Below are 22051 nucleotides of genomic sequence, written 5' to 3' on the forward strand. Positions count from 1 at the left end.
TATCAAAACAAAAGTGGGGGGGGGGGGGCAATTGCCATATAATATTCTGCATATTCCTCTGAGTGGATTTAATTTATTGTAATTTGACTTTGTTGTCCGATAGAGGCATTACTTTAAAGGTTTCATTTAAAAGGAGTCGTGTCAGTTTTCAGGCAAATGATCGTCACTTTCTACTGGCTCAATACAAATTACGGATATTAACGGCAATATTGACTATATTGATACACATTTTAAAAATAAACATATAAAACGATCATATTGAATATATATTTTGGTACAGTTTTGGAAGAATTTTCTTACAGCTGTCATTTATAGGTGTAAAATTTAACTATAAGAATTGGCTAGTTTTTTTAAAGTTCAGTGAGGTAGAAAAACGTAAACGTTTTGCAAACTTGTATACGATCCGCAGCTATACCCTAATGGCGTTATTATATATTTATTTATTTATTTATTCAATATTATTATTATATTATTATTATTACCTCTTGCCAGCACTTTCTCTTGTAATATAACAACATTCGTATCTTTATTTCTCGTAGTTAAAAATATCTCCTGGATGTAAAGACCCATATGCAAAATAATGTACCGTCATAGATCTTTTTGATCGTAAAATGGAAGTCTTTCGCTACGCGCAGTTTTTTAATTTTTTTATAAATATATTGCCTGGAATTGGTCTAAGCATGCTGGTTCTCAGCACTGATAGCACGCATTTACGCGGATGACACCACCTTGGATCAGTTTTTTTTTTTTATACATATAAGCTGCTATTCTGGTGCCGATACAAAATTCTCGCATTTTGATACTGTTTTCATCTAATTTTTCTTTAATTATTGAACACTTTTTTCTGTGGGTTTCACCTGTCATTCAAACTTATAAAGTGGTAACGTTTTCTTGTAGGTTGTTTCTTCCCCAGCCGAAGAGCTTGCTTAGTTCCAAATATTGGGAAACTATTATTTCCACCGCTACCAATTGGGGCTAGAATACTATACTGTGCTTACGGTAGATGAAAGTATTATTAAGTAATTTAGTTAACAAATTAAATACTTGTACAATATGAGTGAATGTTATGTGCACATTTTATCGTATATAATAGAATAATGCCGGTGCCGCATTTTCACCTTTGCAAAGTGTCTCTAAGCGAACTTCAGATCCAAAAATCATTCTCCAAACCGTACATGATATTTCAATACGAGTTTTATAGTATGAACAGATTAGAGAACTTGCTTAAACCTTTCGCAATAATTGACGTATATTTGTCTATTAACGCTGCGCAATAATAACCTAATTACTCGTAAACAAAAACGTGTTTATTTTGTTTAAATAAAATTTATACACTCAAAAAAATATTCCATCTGTATGTAAAAGCCATATATTTTAGAACAATAAGATAAAAATACACGCTTCAAGAGCACACCTACAAGGACATTACCGATAAACAGAGACGCCAGTTTCAATCTTATTCGCAACGTTTAAATGGATCAAATTAAATTAGGAGGCAGTAACAATGTACTCCTTCAATATTGGATGAGGTTATCAATTATAGCTCTACCTAATTAACATTTCCAAATCAGTGACACCAATGGGAATTGAAAGTAAGCTACATATTATCCGTCACATGGCATGTTATCAAAAGCAATCCACATGGAGCTAATGTTAAGGCTATTCTGAGTGATTTGAAGGAATGAAACCTTGATTTCATTTCCAAATTAAGTCTCATGCTCTAGATTACATGATGATGTATAACCCATCTCAACAAAGCGAACGTCAACAAATATCGTCGCTTAATGCGCCGGCAGATTAAAGTTTATATTATTCGCTTCAAAAATAACACTGATCTACAAACAAAATGCCTTCGAAATAAATGTAGCCAAACTTTACCAATTCTGGGTTACTGAGAACGAAAATGATGCTTAAAATTGTTGATTGGTTCTAGTTTTAAAGATATGATACTGGTTCAGAATATACTACCCTTGACTTGGGAATGGCGGAGGATAAGTGAGTTATAAAGGGAAGGGATCTTAGTTTAAAGCAGAAATGGCTAAAATACATCTTTAACCGGGTCTATGAATACATCTATGACTGGGTTTAGATAGTACTTGCTTTTAAGGCAAAATAATGAATGATGCAATCTGAAGCTGCCATTGCGCCATACATGATACGGACTGCATCATGTTATTCCTAGAAGTCATGGATGATGCAATCATAACTAAGCTTACATCACTCTGCTGAACAAATTGCCTTATATTAGCTCTGGAAATCATACAGTGTTGTGCTCTCTTATTTGTCAGTGTTTGATTTTGCAATGGGATACATTTCTGTTTAGCCAAAGTGAGCAGGAATGCCTCGTACTTGTGTGAACAATGCAGATAACTTCTGCTTTGTCTGTGGTGAACGAAAACCGACTTCTCTTTAATCACCGTCTTCCTCAGTTAATTTCTTCATATCATCTTCGTTGTCCTCTTCCTCCTGGTTATCATCATCAACAGCAACTGTTTTGATGGCATATATTTCCTCATATATTATCATTTCTTTATGCTGACTACAATTTGGGAAAGCTGTGTCTCTAATGTGTACATTTATCGAAAAAACACATATGAACGCATATCAGATATGTTAATGCTTACATGTTTAAATTAGCACACTTGAACATATACCAATCATGTGCAAATGTTGCTCACTTCAACCGAGTATTTTGGAAATGTACAAACTAGCCTCCCCCACCAATACACACACACACACACACACACACACACACACACACACACACACACTGAGCTGTTTTAACGAGCATTAATACAATACAAGATCGTGTCTCTATCGTTTGATGGTACTATTTGGCAACGTAGGACTCAGTATACTCACTTGCATTAAAAATAAATCATATTTCAATATGACAAACAATCCACACGTAGCAAGGTAAGCTCAGACCGTCGATAGCTAATAATGATGGAGTATTCCATATTTTTCATCAATTAATGCCATTGCTTTCTATAAAATAAACGGATTCTACCCAATTTCATTATTTATTGATGCGAATATAATGTACGTATATTTATAACCTGTCAAAAGTTGAAAACCAATGCATGCAGAATTGTTCGATAAATATTTATAATATTTTGCATTTAGCATGATCGCATAGTTATTGAAAATGTCTCTGTGTCGCTCTAAGATGAAATATTTCCCAATATGTCAATTAAACCATTTTTCACACATCCGATCATTACAGCTAATACACATCCATTTATTGAAAGATTATATATCACTTGATTCTAGAGTATTTCCATCTATTGACACCCATTATTCATATTTATTGTTTTAAGATAACAATAGCGGTGAATGTGTTAGGCTGATTTATTTATCCACAGAGACTGTATCACACCCTTGTCATCAAAACCAGTCCCCTGTGCATCAATTGGCAACCCACTCAGTTAATTATAAATCCGCTGATAATGGCTGACATCACAGTGAGAAGACCGACTTAATGCTGGAAAGGATGTATGTAAACCAGATCGTCAACAGCGAAATTGTGTTGATATAAATTAATTCGCTCTTCACTGACCTGGGAGTGTAGATACAGACCTTTGAGGAAACTACGTGAGAAAAGACGTAAGTACTGATACTGTTTTTTCTTCTATCCTTAATGAAAAATGTTGAATTGTCCTTGTTCCTGTTTTGTTGTTATTTTCTACCTGTGACTTTTTTTTATTCTCTGATTTTGGAGGATAAAATTCATTATATTGTCTGTCTTAATTTCACCAGAGCAACTGACGGAAGCAAATTTACAGGAAGTGAACAACATTAATGAGCCCTCCAAAACACTGAAAATGCTTTCAAAGTGCATAAATATTAAACGAGGTTATCAAAATATGCATATAGAAGGTCATCACTTTGAAATACTTATAAAATACATAAATGTTGAGAAAACCATTGCTTAAATAATTGCATGAACATGTACGTATATAACCCAACCAGAGTTAGTTATCCTAGGTGAGTTTCTTGTTGAGCCATCATTATGCTGGCTAAATATGCACATGTCCACAAGTCAGAAACTATATATATAATTTTTCTCAAATCACCTACAACGAATTATGGGCGGACGTACATACTAACAGAGAGCAGTACAACAACATTTGTAATTGTAACCAAGAAGGCGCATAATACAAAAACTACTGGAGAGCGACGTATTTCAGTAACAATTATGTACTTCTGCATGCATTCCTCCTTTAATAGTCTCTAACATCGCTTTATTTCATTTTCGTTTCTTTCAATTAAAATTTATATTGCTGATTTATTTTATTTACTGTTCATTAAATTTGTTTTGTTTTCCTACGTATGATGTATACCTTGATATCATTTTATGACAATCATCTTGAGGCAACTCAAATTCGCTCTCTAAAGTAGAATTTCATGTTTCTGTTTGACATTGTATTATCAACATGGCTTAAACGTATTTCGCTTTGTTTAAAATTAAGATAAATCTAACCTTTTATCAGCAAGGATCTTTGTGTTAAAAAATGTTGCAGCATAACAATGAAATGTACATGTCGTCTTTCTATCTGAAAATATATCTTTCAAAATGTTTGTAGAAGAATGCAGTCGCAAAATCTCGTTTTAATTTTTTTTGCGTTGTTCTATAAATGTATTTATAAATGAATATTGATACCAAACCCAACATCTCGTGTATCTTTATTATCTGCATATGGTAAATATGTAAGTCTTCACAGAATCAACCCCCAAAAAACTTTCACGAATGGTTTGATTTTACATGTGAGTTAATATTATAATTCAGAATCGTTCCAAGAAACATGCCTTACGTTGATGTTCAGTATATTTAAAAGTTCCTCAGGACAATGTACCAATTTGTCAGAGAAAAATCTTATGGAAAACTGAAATTTTCACAATTCTGTTAAGGAATAACAATTTAAAGAGGCCTAAAGACATATGCACAAAGAAAGAATACAATATTCCATCTCTACTATGCAATCTCTTGTTGACATTTACTACGTATCGTATGCAAAATAATCTTAAATTTGAGAAGAAATTCTGAAACTGGAATGAAACTTAGGGGTCTGGTGATAACACGCTTACTGCTCATTATTAAACGTCATCGTTCACAATAAACAGGCTGAAACAGTGTTTGGGCAGAAATTCGGTACTAAACAACAATGGGGCTATTTCACTGAAATCAAACAAAATCGCGAAAACGGTTAAACAACTCTAAACCTAACGTTGTTTCGACAACCGTCGGTGCCTTCGTTTGTTTTAAATCTGCGCCATCAATTGCGCAGAAATATTCATGATAATGAATGTCTGTAGCTGATAAATATGTAAAGGCGAAAAATGACATTGGACATCTATATAAAGAATTAGTATTTTACCAAGACCAACAAACGACGGTGGACGGGTTGAAAAAATGGAAGGAAATGTGTTACTGGGAAAAAGATTGGATACCTTGTATGAATAAAGTGGTCGGGGATGCTGGTTTGAACGGCATATTTAACACTTTATTGTCTGTATCATGCCTAAAAAAATAAGAGTTGAGATCCTTTCTCAAGAACAGACACTCATAGGCAACCAACCTGTTCTGGCCTGCGTGACTATTTATGAAGAAGAAAAATAAATATTGTCTAAAGTTGTAGAGAAACTCGTCAACCTGATGTGGCTGGGAAGTCTGCAAGGTTTTCGCTTGGTTGAAAATTGACACCACAAAGTAATTAGTCCTGACAAAGATACTCTGTTTCTATTAAATTTGTCGAAAGTGAAACAATATACTGCAAATTGATGAATATCGGGTTCTTTATAGTGGCAGCATCTGACAGACTTTAGCATATGAGTGGCTTCAGTGCTAATGATTATGGCTTTTGTGGTTCTTCGTGAAATTGTTCTGATGCGATTCGTTTTGAACAAAAACCCATTAAACTGCAATAAATGTCCTTCCGTGTCATTTATAACTACCATCCATGTTAATCTCCGCCCAGGCGGTCTACGACACCCTGTTTTGTAATATAATTCTAAAATTCCTATATTTTCCTGATTTCCAAAGACTTGTAATGGTCCTTTATGTATAATTCTAGACAGATATTGAAAAGGATGGGAAGTGCCAATATAAGCATAAGCGATCTTCAGGTATTTCATGTTAATTTAACTAGCAAAGGTATACATTTATTTTAGGAATTATCAAAGAGCATCAATAGCACTACTAATTAGGTATGGCCATTTGAAGCACAACATTTTTCCGCAGGAATTTAGAGTCATAACAGTCTTTTTTTGTTACCAGTTATGACTGTAAAAGTCCATTGGTCTGTCGAGTGATCTTTTCATGGCTATCTATATGTGTATTTGTGATCGACATGTAAAGAAACCACTGTTAATATCTGAAATAATTGTTTTATTGTGTGACATATTTGTTTTAGAAGAACAGGAGGTATAGCGTAATTATGTGCCTCCAATGTAACAGCAATTTACTGAAAAATCATACATTTTTTCGTCTGAAATTTCTTCGCAGAAAAGAAACTATAGTCTATTCGGACTACCTTGGCTATTTCAGTTACAATGACAGTATGATTGACGGAGAAGATACGAATGAAAATGGCTCGATGCATTCACAGCTTCTTCGTCAATCCTTGTACTGTGTATAGCCGAGGTGGTCAAAATACCTTCAAGGTATCAATCACAGGAATGACCAGGAAGTTATGAATGTGGTCCAGTAGTTATAACAGCCTCGCGCCGACGTTACAATTATGACGACACATGCCATGTATTGCATGCAGTACATGAGAGAAGAAAATACACAAACACCTTAATCATCACCGTAAATCAATCGAACCATAATCAAAATGCGGGTCCGGGTAAAGTTTTGAATGAATTTAAAACATATTGTTCAACAGAGCCATTGTCTTATGTCCATCTCTATTTAGTTTAATTTGTATAATGGTCTAATATGGTCAGAAGGTTATATCATAACCTTACATAAAGAGAACCCTCTTAAGACAGAAAAGAAACATAGGAGTAGAAGGCATTAAGTCTTTGTCTGCATTCTATAAGTACTGATATAGATTCACTGACACACCGGCCAACAATTTATTTGAGATTCCTTTTATTCCAGTGATATCATATGGTGTTATAGTGTGGGAACGTAAGCAAGGGCATGTTGTTGAAAGAGTTAATTGGCGTTTTAATAAACTTAAAATATTTTTTTGGTGTTAAACAATCAACGCAAGATGATGTTGTGCATGATGAGTTGAATAAGTTTCTTTTAGAATAATTAGACTCCTTTGAATTACTAAATATTTATTCAAATTGTACATTCTAGCAAACGGAAATATATAACAATGGTGTACAGCATTTTATATGCAGAATTTAGAATAAACCCAAATAAAATTTCATGGGTAGTAAACATGACAAGAATTTGACTTCGGACAGTATGATTGATTTCGGACAATATGATTGACTTCGGAATGATATGATTGCAGCAGTGGGTAGGTATTTTTGAATTCAAACAAATAGAAAAGAAACATTTAAATATAATATTTTGTTCAATATTTAGACAGTAATATTTAAAACAATTTATTAAACAAGTAATCAAAGTACACTTTCTCAACCTGCCCCCTTTTGCTACTTAGTTACTTAATAAATGAGTAATTTTACATTTGTTACTTTAATCGCTTCAGTTGCTGGCAATGTATTCATCTTTTTCCTCTTCATTAGTTTTTGTGTTGATAGCTCTTATTTATGGTAAAAGTGTTCAAATAGTTGTGCTTAAAACGCAAATTGCGACACGTACAATATTTAAACAAAATTATTTTTCACGAATCTGCTGCTTGGTGTAAATTTTCCAGGACTAGGAAAACAAATTAGCTTAAATAACCGTTCATTTACCTCTGTCCCCTTTACGAATGGGAACATGTCATGTGTCGTATAGAGAAGCACTTCTTGTAAGATTTAACAAAATGATATAGACAATTTGTGCAGAGTTTATGTGCCTGTATTTAAGACTTCGTATATTAATCAAGCTAATGTTTGGACCCAAATCGATCAAAAGCTATAGACATAAAGCGCGTCAGCTTTCTTGCAGGTACTAAAAGGTACGAAAGAAGAAAAAAAAATATGAATGTTTTTTAAATCAATTCTGAACCCAACGTAGATTGGCTTTTTCAAAAATTATAGTACTGCCTTAGGACTATAACTCTTCAGTTCCCCAAAGAGCTCACTTAAGCATTCAAGGACATTTTCAATCGGCAACTGTTTTGATTTAAGACGCAATAAATAATCTACGTAACTTATTATAGAAAATTCCAAACAAAGATTGACGATCGCCTGACTACTTTTAAACAAAATCTACTCGCTTGTACAAAATATACCTGTTTCAACTACTCTTAAATCAATTGATTTTTAATTTTGCTCTATGGAAGGTTTGATATACCTTTATGATATAAAACTTTATAACAAGTGCACCACAAATACATGTACGAAAGAACTGAATAAATGTAACTCTTTCATTATAGCCCCAATTCATTTCAGTTTTATATATCATTTTGGTCGTTATACAAAACACGTCCTACACGCTCCTTGCGATCGCTAATTCAATAGGACAAAGGTCGGTGGTGGTGGTGGTAGTGGTGGTGCGTGGGAGTGAGTGGGTAGGGTGTGATGAGGAGGGGTAATTTTGTAGACTTAGGATACATATAGTTATAAACCTAGGGTATGTACTATTTATATTTACGTTTCCGTTTATAACTTAGCTTTTAGTGATTAATTTGTTGATTATTGGAAGTCGGCGTAGGGAAGATATTTATCAGTCCGAGTAATTAACTAGTTTCTAGGTACAAGTGTCATAATGCTCAGTGTTCACGAGACTTTATGATAACATGGATTAGTTTCGAAAAATGGACACTCCCTAATTTCATAGCATTGGGTATTATCTGAATATTTTTAGGTTTACGTGTTTAACGTGGTTAGTAATTTGAGATACGGATCATTCTTTGTAGGAGACGTTTGAATGGTGTTGTGTATTGCATGACGTGAAGTACTGAGATTGAATTCGGAAAGGCTTACTAATGATATATAAAGATGTGAACAAGAATATAAAAACATGCAAGTGTTAAATTATAGTTTATCTGTGGTCGTTAGGTCCTTACACAAAATTATTTGTAGTATTCGCGTTTAAGAACCCTTCCCTTGACAACGACTTATGTCCTGAAGATCTTGGAAAAAGGGAGAAACAATTGACTGTCATGCTACGCCCACGCAGTAGTTTGATTTGCTTGGTATAAGACCCATTGCGTGTAACAAGATTTGAAAGAGACATTTTACGGTCATTTTCACCATTATCGTCGTATTAAGCCTTTATTAAGCAACTACTTGTCTTTATAGGCCACTTATTTCACTCACCGCAAATGATGGCCTAAATGTACTTAAAGGTTAAAGATGAAGGTTTGTGTTTAAACCTGATTTTGAATCTTCCATACCTGATAAGCCAACATTCGTTTTTTTTTATACAAAATATTGTATTGCACAGTTTTCAAAACATTGTATGGCACAGTTTTCAAAATATTGCATGGCACAGTTTTCAAAATATTGCATGGCACAGTTTCCGTAATATTGCATTTAAGTCTGAAAACACTACTAAAGTTGGAGTAGGTATTACTTCCAGTTAATACGTGTGCTAAATGCCGATTCAGGGAAGAAAGAACTCGCTAAAGTAGAAATACTAGTGAAAGTGAATTTAAGATAGATGCTGAAATTTATAGTGCTCTTCTGGAAATGTGGGAAATTGTAGCAAATAATGATACCCATACAATCTATATAGCCGTCGAGGGATGAAAATAAAATTTGAAGAAGAAAGAAAAACTTGAAAGACGACAACGGTTGGAAAATAAATTGAGAATATTGTGCATTCCAATATTATACTCTAATCTGGGCTTTTTCAGGATATAATTTCTAAACTTAAAAAAAAGTCTCAAAATATGTATATAAAATACCCGAAAGAAAAAAAAATCGACAATGACTACTGGAAATAAATCAGTAATTAATACACATTCGTCACAGATGAACACGAAATGCCAAAACAAAAAAGACTTTTACGAATTGCAAAACAAATTTATTAAGTTCAAATCATACAAATTGAAATTTGAGACTAAAACAAATATTCCGGAAAAATTATGTAATGTAAACCTGCAAAAACGAAATTCTTTATCTTGTAAAACTCTAGGTAAACAAAAAATTATAAATTAAAAAATTTACTGCAATTTTAACAAATTTAAACGGTAAAAAGAATTAATATCGAAATAATGACACAATATGATTGGATTCTTAATGCTGAATAGTATTTATACTTCTAGAAATCTCAGTGGTTCTGAAAAGCGCCTTTCAGGGTTAACAAAAAGCGAGGCTGTCAGCGCATGCTACACTCTTTTGATTCAACCCTAAAAATGATGAGACATAACACCTAATGACTATCAGTCACCTATTTTGACTACCCTACACCCATCCACACAAAGAAAGGAGAGTTGTGTGATGGCCATCAATTCACATAATTATCATCCAACACCCACCCTTCCAAATAAAACCGATGATGGAATATGAATAGATATGGGTTACTCATTTCAACTTATGAAAAAAGACACCCTCTTGCTATTGAACAGCCACACTCATGCATGCAAACTTATTTGAAAGGTGACACATGGCATGTTGTTATTATCACACATAATTTTAATTAGTAAAGATTATTTACTATCCAACAATACACACGTACAAACTCGTTTGAAAGGGATGTAAGATATGTAACGGGTCCTATCACTTGCTCGGACACTTAACAACCCTCACCCTTACATAAATAACAGATGAAGGTAGAGAATGGATATATGTGATGATTACTGTCACACATTTTACGCACGTCAAATCCTAGCTGAGGGATCAATACAATCCATCTTATGCCTTGTCCCCACCCCCAATCATAACCACCAGCAGCAACTGCAGCAATTATAATATGGATGATGACGGTGGCAGCGGCGATAGACTCAGACGATGCAGATAATTAAGACAGTTGCAACTGATGATGGAATATCCATTTTATGACTTTTTTAAAAGCAACAACACTTTTCAGGACCACCTGTATCTCTCCGAAAAAAAAGATGCTAATAAATGGTTGCCAAATCAAAACAAATCTTTATACGTGGTTATGAATGTCCATATAATAATAATAATAATAATAATAATAATGGAAGAAGAAGAATATAGTTTAGTGTTTATCGTGAATACTAATAACAACAAATTTTTTAACATGTCAAGAAAGACCTTTTTCACGTCAGTGTCTTGGGTATGAATTTCTTTTGAGTGAAATGGTTCTTCTTGTTATACAATCTCGTTTTCTCCTCCCTTCTCTCTTTCTTCAATTTCGTCTTGTGAGGAGGACACTCAAAAAGTCAATGTCGTTGCTCTTGACACAGATAACATTTGTCTTGGCTCTCTCTTGGAACGTCTGTTATCTATTCTTACGATTAGGGGTACAATTTCTTTAATGTTGTGGACAGTGTCGTTTCTCTTCACTTTTATCTCTACAGGCGCTGTGGTATTTTAAGGGTATCCGAAGGGATCTTTTCTTGTCTGGATCAATACATCTTTCTAGCATTTAGTAACGCTTGTGTGTTAATCGGTTTTGTCGACTATATTTTATATAATTTGTCTCCCTTGCGTCAGGGCCGCAGTACTAAAGCCAAATTTTAACTTTCTCCCCAAAGACTTCGTTGTCAAACTACTCCGCGGCACATTGGACTCACGAGCTACAGCTAACTGGATTTTAAATGCTATTTACAACGCTAACATTTTCTCGTAATGGTCTTTATTATTCTCTGCTAAGCATGATTCATGCTGTGTAATTTAACTGTATTTTTAAAAAAGGTTTAAATGTCATTTAAAATTTTCGAATTGTTCCATATTTTTTCGGAATTTCATTTAAGGTTTTACTCTGTGTGTGTGTGTGTGTGTGTGTGTGTGTGTGTGTGTGATTTGGATTTTTAACGTAGCTTTAAAAAAATTCAGTCATATCGCTACGATGTCTGCATTTTGGCAGTTTATAGTGATGTCTAGCACCTGGGCATCATGCTGCAGACATGTAGCATGATGTCCCACCCACTCACATTATCCTGACACCATGCCAACCAGTCCTAACACTAACTTCTTAATGCTGAGCGCCTAGCGAGGCAGCTGTTAGTACCATTTTTATAAGTTTTTGGTATCACTCGGCCGGGGTTCGAACCCACGATCTCCCGCATCCGGAGAGGACGCTGTAACCACTAGGCCACCGGAACGGTCTAAGGTTTTACTGAATTAAGTTTCTTAAGTTTAGTACTGTATTTAGTCTCGGCCATAATTTTTATTTTTCCAGATGTCTTCAGTCTCTGCTTAATTGCCTAAAACTAGTGCTAGAACAAAAGGAGACTGTTATTGTCTGCCAAATTCCGTTATTATTTTGGAATTTCGGCACGAAGTATTGTTGAGGCCAATAAACTTTACATTTTTGCTGGATTTTTTAAGCCTCTGCTGGAATCCATACAGATTCTGAATGTTTGTAGCAGTTTTTGTTTCCGCCACATATTAATACAAATGTTCTGATTATGGGTGTAAACGTCTCATCTAAATTCCGTACAATTTTTGGCTTTTTAGGGCTTCATTTACTTTTACCAGTGTTTCAGTTTGTCGGTCGTTTCGTAGCATATACTAAATTTCGTATTAGTTTGGGGATTTTATTATTATATTTAGTTTCGGTCGTGTTTACAAATTTTGATTCGGATTTTTCCATACTATCCACTAAACTTCGTGAAAGGTTCAGAAGTTTAATACTTCTTTAAGGTTCAAATATACCTTTTATATTTGTTCTGGATTTTTCTTCAGTCCTCACTTGAGTCATTGGTCATTTTGAAATTTAAGTATTACTTTTAGTCTCGCCATATTTTGAAGAAAAAAAAATCTGATTTTCTTATGATTTCCACAAAACTCTGTATAGGTTTCAGAATACAAGCACTACTTCCTGTCGTACCGATACCTTTCAATATCTTCCTGAAATTTTTATGTAACAGCTCAAGTTCGTCACAGTTTCATAATTATATTATTATTTTAATATATTCCTTTTTTATAGACTGTTCCGGCAATTGTCTAATCTCCTCTAAATTCCGTTTTTGTGTTGCAATTTTAGTTCACTTTTAATCACTGCCATAATTCGTATATTACTTCCAGGGTTTAATTTCGGTCTCCGCTTGAGTCCGTGTTCGGTTAAAATTTTAATGCTTAAAAATACAAAATTTAAAATAGTAGCACATGTCATTTACATTTTTTCCTGATCTTTTTCAGTAGCCTCTATGGTCTTTAACAGCATTTGGAATTTTACTACAACATTTAGTCTCTGTAATTTTAGTGTTATTATGAGTTGGTTTCTTTGATTATATATATTTATACCATCAGTATCATATAAGCAAATTTACCAAAAGAGAGAAAAATCTAAAATATAGGTAATGATTTATATTAACAGTAGATATGGATTCTAGTCTGTAAGAATGCGGGTTGGTTAGTAGGTGTAGGTGAAAGTAGTTGTGAGTGCTGGTTAGTAACATATACGTACTGGTTAGTAAGCCCGAGAACCCGCACCAGCAAACAGGGTCTGTTGCCTAAATCTATCCCTGGCAACGGCACTTAGCTCCCATCTCCACTTAGCTCCCATCTCCTGGATATGATACAATGTATATGGAGTGTAATATCCTTCTAATACGTACCAACATCAACCCTCGAAACATAGTTCTTATACGAAATAAATTTTCTGCCTATACTGTTATAACGATTTATCTGCACGATCATTATGGATAAAGGTGCAGTACCATGTTGGATTAGTGACAAATCTTTTCATTGACAGGAAGTTACTACATTTCGGTCACAGTGTTTGAATCTCAAATGTAAGACGTTTACACAGAAATTGTGTATCCAGAAATGTTATATACAAATAAAACACTGTGACTGGAAATATAATATACAAATAAAACATTTTGATTGCAAATGTAATATACAAGTCAAAAGCTGTGACTGGAAATGTAATATAATATGCAAATTAAACATTTTGATTGGAAATGTAATATTCAAATAAGACGCTGCGATTGTAAATATAAAATACAAATTAAACATTTTGATTGGAAATGTAATATTCAAATAAAACGCTGCAATTGGAAAGGAATATACAAATAAAATACTGTGATAAATTCATGTCTTTTTTTCTACAGTGTATGTTTGTAAGAATAAACGGTAGGCTTGTAAGAAACACGGCAAGACTAGAATAATTTTGTTATCTGTTGGAAGTTTAGGATTACTTCCCATGCCCTACTTTTGCAAATCATACATATTTCTATGTACAGCAGGAGGCCGCGGTGGTTCAGTAGTTAGTGGTACGTTTATTTCATGTTGGTTTAAACGGCACTTTTAACACATTTTGGGCTATATCATACCAAAGAAATGAGAGCTACGTGCCTCTCCCAAAGATACACCGATGCAGCCGACCGGACTTGAATGGTCGAGTGTCGAACCCACAATCATTGGATTACGAGTCCGACACTTTACAAACTGGTCTACATGTGGCTCCCTTCTCAGTGGTTAGCATGCAAATTCGAAATTGATAAGATGCTGGTTTGAATTCTTCCACTGGAACAGCCTGTGTTGACTAATGTGGTATGTTCCTGAAAAAGGCACTTCACTACAATTTTTTCTTTAATTATGTAAGAAGATTTTGTTGCCCGGCCTTTGAAAACGTATAAGTGTACTTGACGTAAAACATCCGACAGATATATTTTCGCACACATGAAGAGGAGTGGTAGCTAATTATTTCTGTGTCGTCGGTTTCAGATATTGGATTTCTAAACAAGATAGCCTGTCTTCGTCTACGTTTTTGTATTCATTATATATTGGCTGTTCAGTTTGTATGTGTTTCTTCATCTCCTTGTTTTGGAAACGAGAACAATTAGACTTTTTCTTAACTGTCTTACTCCACTGCTACAACTTCCATTTGAACAAATCACGTGATACTCGCCAGTCTACTCGTTTATGCTATGATGGACCCTCATTAATTGCTTTAAATGACCACTCGTTGGCTCTCCACACTACATTGTGCTCTAGACTAAACGAACTGGGACTAAATTCATCATTACCTAAATGTAAACAGAAGCGAAAAAAGAAACGTTGTTTCAAAACTGGCCGGCGTAGAACAGGAAGAAGAATTACAGTTATCTCCCTTATGCCCTTTCCGGCTCGACAATTAAAAACTTCTACCGTTAATTTAGATAACCTAATTCAAATCCCTATTAATTCGTCAACCTTCATGTCAACTATCCAAGAGATACCTCTGCGTATTGCATTATTCAATGCCCAATCAGTAGGACCACCGGAAAAACGCATAGAAATAGTTAATTTTATCAACGACCAGTATATTGACGTCTTTTTCCTCACATCAACATGGCTAAAAACATCAGGCAATCTAACACCCACTGGTTACTGCATCAAGTCGTTCCCCCGTAACTCTCGCGGAGGTGTGAATTGCTGTCATCACAAAAGTACTCCTTGATGAAACGTCATAACCACACCACAACATTCAATTTTGGACCACACATCGTTTGAACTAGTCAAAACCACACTCACACTGAAGCAAAGGTCAGTCCATTTTTCTGCCTATACCGCCCTCCTCCTAGTAGAAAAAATAAGCTGGCTGACTCTCTCTTTTTGGAGCAGTTTCCGAATCTCCTGGAATATGGAAATTCGATAGGTGGCAACCTGATTATTCTTGGAGATTTCAACTTTTATATTGACTGTCCCGGAAACTCAGATACGTCAAAACTCATAGATTCCATTAATGTTTTCAATTACAAACAGTCAGTTAACCAACCTACCCATAAACATGGTCACATTTTAGACTGGATTCTTCATAGACCGGATGATAACATTCTACGGTCCTCCCTGGTATCCCATGACCTTGCATCAGATCACCTCTGCATTATATGACATCTTGACGTATCAGTCCATAACCCTCCACATTTTTCTGCTACTAAGAGAAACCTCCGTATGATAAATAGAACCAAACTAATGCACGACATCCAAACTAACCTAACAACTTGCTTACCTCCTACCGCAGAACAACTCGATAACTGTCTGCGTTCATTGCTTGACAAACATGCCCAAGCTACCAAGTGCAGAGTATCAATTCAAAAGTGTTCTCCATGGTATAGCAGTGTTAGGGACCAATTTCGCACTGCTAAAAGAGGAGACCGCCGTAAAGCTGAGAGGCTCTGGCTTTCCACCAGGATCACTATTCAAACGCAAATCAGCCCACTACACTACTAAGATCATGGAAAGTTTCAGCTACAAAGAGCTCTTCGAGATTACTAACCAGCTAATGTCAAGGAACAAATGTACACCACTTCCAACTACCTTCTCTCCAATCGACCTTCTGGACATGTTTGCAAATTTCTTCCGTGACAAAGTACAAACCATTAGAGATAAGCTTGACACCACAATTTCAATTGACTCGTCGTCACCATACAGTTGGGATACAGAATTTGAGCGGCAACCATTAGCAGCATTTGAACCTGTCTCTGTGGATTTTGTACGTACAATCCTGATGAAGAGTGCACCAAAGTCATGTGAACTTGATCCAATTCCAACATCACTGCTGCTTGAGTGCTTAGATCCATTATTGCCTTCACTAACTGCTGTTATTAATACCTCTCTCCCTCATCTGGGGAATTCCCATCATTTTCAAAACTGCCATTATAAAGCCTCTGCTGAAGAAACCAACACTAGACCATAACGATTTAAAGAACTACCGCCCAGTTTCTAATCTCCCATTCATATCAAAAATCTTAAAAAAGGTTGTTCTATCCCAGCTTGTATCTCATCTAAATTCAAAGTCTTTTTAGCAATGTACAATCTGCATATCGCCCTTGCCACAGTACTGAAACTAATCGTCTAAAAGTAGTTAATGACATTCTGTCTGCTTTGGATAGCGGAAAGATTACAGTCCTCACCCTCCTTGATTTGTCTGCAGCATTTGACACAATAGACCATGATATATTACTTGACCCTCTCCAGCATGTATTTGGCATTCATGATACAGCCTTACTGTGGTTCAAGTCCTACTTGGTCAACAGTACACAAATTGTATCTGCAAATGGAATACACTCCAGCCCAGTTGATCTATGTTGTGGTGTTTCACAGGGGTCTGTTCTCTTCATTATGTACACTCAGTCGCTCTCATCATCCAGTGTCTCACCAATTGTATGCAGATGACACCCAAATATACAAATCTATTCACCCAACTGAAGTTGATGCTACCATCCAAGGTGTAGAGAGGTTCATTTCTGGTGTGAAATCATGGATGACATGTAACAAGCTGCAGACGAATGATGACAAAACTGAGGCCATTCTGATCACAACACCAAGTCTTTCTCATTCACATCCTTTACCTCAAACAATAAATATCAGCAATACCAACATTAAATTCACACAATCAGTACGAAACCTAGGTGTTACTCTGGACAGTACTCTCACATTGTACCAACATGTCGTGAACATATGCAAGGCTGCATATCTTGAGCTGAGACGCATCAGCTCAATTCGCAAATATCTTTCAGCTGATGCCACTAAAACACTTGTGTGTTCATTAGTACTTTCAAGACTGGACTATTGTAACTCAGTTCTGTCTGGTTCATCTCAATATCTGCTCCAGAAACTTCAAAAGGTTCAAAACACAGCTGCTCGGATCATACTTAGAGTACAACGATCAGAGCACACCTCCCCGCTGCTCTGTACCCTACACTGGCTATCCATTCGATCCAGAATCAAACACAAAAGTTGTTCTCTGTGCTACGTTTCACTGTCGGACTCTAATCCAACATACCTATCAGACCTCACCCATGAGTACACACCATCAAGATACTTACGCTCCTCTTCTGACAATCTTATGCTCATTATTCCCACTATGAAAACAAAGTCATATCGACAGCGTTCTTTTGCATACCAGGGCCCAGCAACGTGGAATGAACTGCCCACTGAACTTAACACAAAGACACAGTGATCACATTCAAGAGGGCTCTCAAAACTCACTTATTTCGACTGCAAGAGCAAACTTAAAGATCTAATAATGTTTCCTATCTGAAATATTCTCAGCATGTTTTTTATTTTTTAATGTTTTTCTAATTTCATGGTGTTTGTTTTTGTAATAATATTATTATGTTTTTTTATCTTTTAGGTGTTGTTTAATGTTATAAAGCGTTCAGAGCTTCTAAAGATTAGTCGCTATACAAAGTCCTCATTATTATTATTATTATTATTATTATTATTATACAAAAATAAATGACGTCAATGTTTGCAATGTTATGACGTCAATGTTTGCAGTGTTATGATGTCAATGTTCGTAGTGTTATGACGTCAATGGTTGCAGGTTTTGACGTCAATGTTTGTAGTGTTATGACGTCAATGTTTTTAGTGTTATGACGTCAATAATCACTTCAGCCACATTATATGAGTAAAAATTACTTTTGATGAAGACAGAGCTTGAAATAAGCTTATGCTTGTTGCTCTATCCTTTAAATTTCATGACGACTTCTGTAAATAAATACTATTAAACCAAACAAGAGTATTCCATTTACGAGTAAAGATAACGATGCTCTGTTCTTCAGCATAACACAAAATATACAATAAAAGATTGTTCTTTTGACACCAAAAACTGTGTGAATTGGAGTTGAATCTTAGTGCAGTCTAAAAAATTTGATGTAATAAATTCCGATACATTTGATGAACTGTACATTTATAACATTAAAAAAGTATATTACATTTTACATATGTATGATATGCTATTGAAAGGCGACTGTACTGTATGCAAAATACCTTCACCCAGGATTGCTTATATATAAAACATTTATTTCCAGTCAATTAATATTAACGAGATTGACGTCATTTTTTCAAGAAAAGAACTGGATGAAATGTGTACATTTAGACTAAACCTGTTGCTTCATTCTTACGTATTAATGCTAAATTTAGAAAAGTATTAGTCCTGTTCAATCACACTATTCTACTGCGGAAATTAGGAACTTCGGATGTTCAAATTTATCATTATCTTTATTTATCTTCTATTTAAAGATAATATTTTCACCTACTCTCTTATTTCACACCAATTCTTCTACTGTATATAGAAATTAGATAGAGGACACATGTAAACGGTCAAAATCCATTGAAAAGTTGTTGCTCATAGTTCAGTGCTATGTCCTTATTACACTTTACATAGCTATTTTTGGCTGTTGGTTCTAATGGCAATTTTAACACATTAATATCATGCCGAGTACATTTGACATGTTTCCTAGAACACGCATTGGCAACCAACTTGCGCTACACTAGGCAGGTATCAAATCCGCGATATTTGAATTTCGAGTCAGAAGCTCTACCAGCTTAGCTATCGCGTCTCCCATGAAAGGAAAATTCTATGTTGACAGGAAGAATCTGTCATATTTTCCAAATGAAAATTTTTTTTGCACAATTAACAACCAATTATCCTATCAGATAACCAAACGTGATATGTTGCACTCAGTTTGGAACCGCAACTTCATTTTTGATAAATACTAAACGGTTAACGTGTCAGATTTCCGAATGAAAATGTGCCCATCTATTAATGCTGTTAGCAGCTAGTCGGACCAAAACGTAATAGAAATACTTTAAACAAAAAAAAAGAAACATTGTTGCCTATATAATTTTAATAGTTTTGATTACCATATTTTCTACTAATGGGATACGATCTAATTATGCATTTCCTGTTTCGGGACATTGTTACGCATCATTCAACAGTAGGTTTCAAGCTGCATGAACCAGTATTAAGTGATATAATAACTTGAAAACCCATTATCAGCTGTATTGGCAGGATATCTCATATCTGTATCCCATTACATATTGTCATTAATATTTGGTGGCATTAATCCTCACTCTTCAACCGTCAATCTATTGAAAAGAAATGAAGCGGACATCACGTCACCTTTTTATGGTAATGGAAGTTATAAGGTTTTCGTATACAATTTTCGGCAGGGCTGTGACAGATTTGTATCATACCTTTCAAATGCCATATCGAAGGTCAACGACGTAAGAACTGTATTAAAATAGCATATATACATGTACAATATTTTAGTGGAATCGATGAAGAATTGGTCATCGTTGTTAATTAATTTTACTTTCCAACACTAATATCATTTGCCATTCTCGAATGCGAATTCAAGACCTTCTATATCTTCGTCTGATTAACACGTTGCTTATTTTCGTTCTTTTCAGAGCTTGACATTAATATGACACGGCCTCTATACCTGACTATCTGCATTTGCCTGGCAGCCGGCTTCTACGCCCAATCCCTTCCTGAAAAACGTTCCGACGTCTTGTCACGTTACATGAAGGCGATGGAGCTCCACAAACAGGCAAATGGAGTGAGTGTATGCACACCTTTCTACCTACCGTATTTTTTCAACACATTTATATGTTGTAAGCCCCATCTGTAAATTAAATCACGAAACATTGATGAACTGAATTTGTTGCTGCTAATAGGGCTAAAGCCAATTGAAATCTACATGTACCTCAGCGGTATTGAATCTGTTCGAACAAACCTCTTAGAAATATGTCTGAATTAAAACATATGAATACAACAATTTTCCAGCATATGTTGTACTTCAACACTATTATTATTATTATTATTATTATTATTATTATTATAGTGTTCGCTGTACATGGAGTCGTGCATACCGGGAAAAACCAAGTGCTGTGGCGACCTGAAATGTCTCAACTACCTTCGGGGTTACTGTCTGTATCCATTGGAAAGCTGCAGCTGTGAAGTGCAGCTTTACACGAACATGGATGAGTCCTATCGATAATGGACGGGGAAGACCGGAAGTAATGTCATATTTTGCGGATTTCCAATCATAAAACTTAGTTATTACTCTCTCAGTAGCATGATCTTACTGCTTTACGTGACTTGTTCAGTGGCCATGATAAGAAATTTTTGGAGTGATCATGCAATACAGAAAGTGAGATCGTTTCACTGAATTGCTAGCATGTGTTAGATGTTCCAGATCTAGTCTCTCGTTTGGACTAAATTTAGTCAGAATCTTGCTATCACCGTTACTTTGTTACTTCTACAAATTCATAATATTCTTACATGAAATTTGATGTAATGAAATATCCCAAATAACACATATACTTCCAGGATCAATCAGTCTTGCATTATTTCTTCTTTATATATATATATATATATATATATATATATATATATATATATATATATATATATATATATATATATATATATATATATATATATATATATAAGATATATATATAAGATAAAGAAAACAGAGCATCATTTATCTTATTAGCGAGAAAATTTTTAATAATTATGTGGAAACTACTTAAACTAGGTCCATAAAAAAATTAAACTGCTCACCTAACTCCCATATCCATCACACCCCTCCCCAAAAAATGTCTTCTTATACCAGATGAATTTTGTTGTCCAGATACTATATGCTTGCATTACAGAGGAATTCTGAAAACGAGAATATTTCCTGTAATTGATTTTGAGAAAGACTCTCAAATGAAAGTACATTTCTGATTCTGATATTTTTTGTTCAAGTTGAGTTCATTATCAGTTATATACACACACACACACACACACACATATATATATATATATATATATATATATATATATATATATATATATATATATATATATATATAACTGTATTTTTTGCCTTTCCCGTTTCATCAAAGGCTTTTGTCTTTTTTTCTGTGTGTCCCTGCTGTCAAACAAGAGGCTGCGAGTTCAAAATTCAAAATTCTTTTTAATATTTATTTTAAAAGCTTATTTAAAACTCGCATATCCAATTTTTAGTTTTATTTTACTTCCTTTTTATTTTTATGTTTAAACTTTCATTTATGGCACTCAGGTAATTAGGTCAGTTGCAAATAAAAACGTTGGTATAAAATTTAAACTGCGTGT

General features: G+C 34.7%; 1 long non-coding RNA gene across 1 annotated transcript; it reads left to right on the forward strand.

The window, feature by feature from the left end:
* Positions 1-3441: 3441 nt before the first annotated feature.
* On the forward strand, positions 3442-21265 carry LOC149773029 (uncharacterized). The gene is made up of 3 exons (XR_016417495.1): positions 3442-3606; positions 20338-20486; positions 20772-21265. It is a non-coding gene; the product is annotated as an uncharacterized LOC149773029 (long non-coding RNA).
* Positions 21266-22051: the final 786 nt, after the last annotated feature.

This window comes from Sinohyriopsis cumingii, unplaced genomic scaffold, assembly GCF_028554795.1.
Source record: "Sinohyriopsis cumingii isolate HCF-2022 unplaced genomic scaffold, ASM2855479v2 utg000913l, whole genome shotgun sequence".
Lineage (NCBI taxonomy): Eukaryota > Metazoa > Mollusca > Bivalvia > Unionida > Unionidae > Sinohyriopsis > Sinohyriopsis cumingii.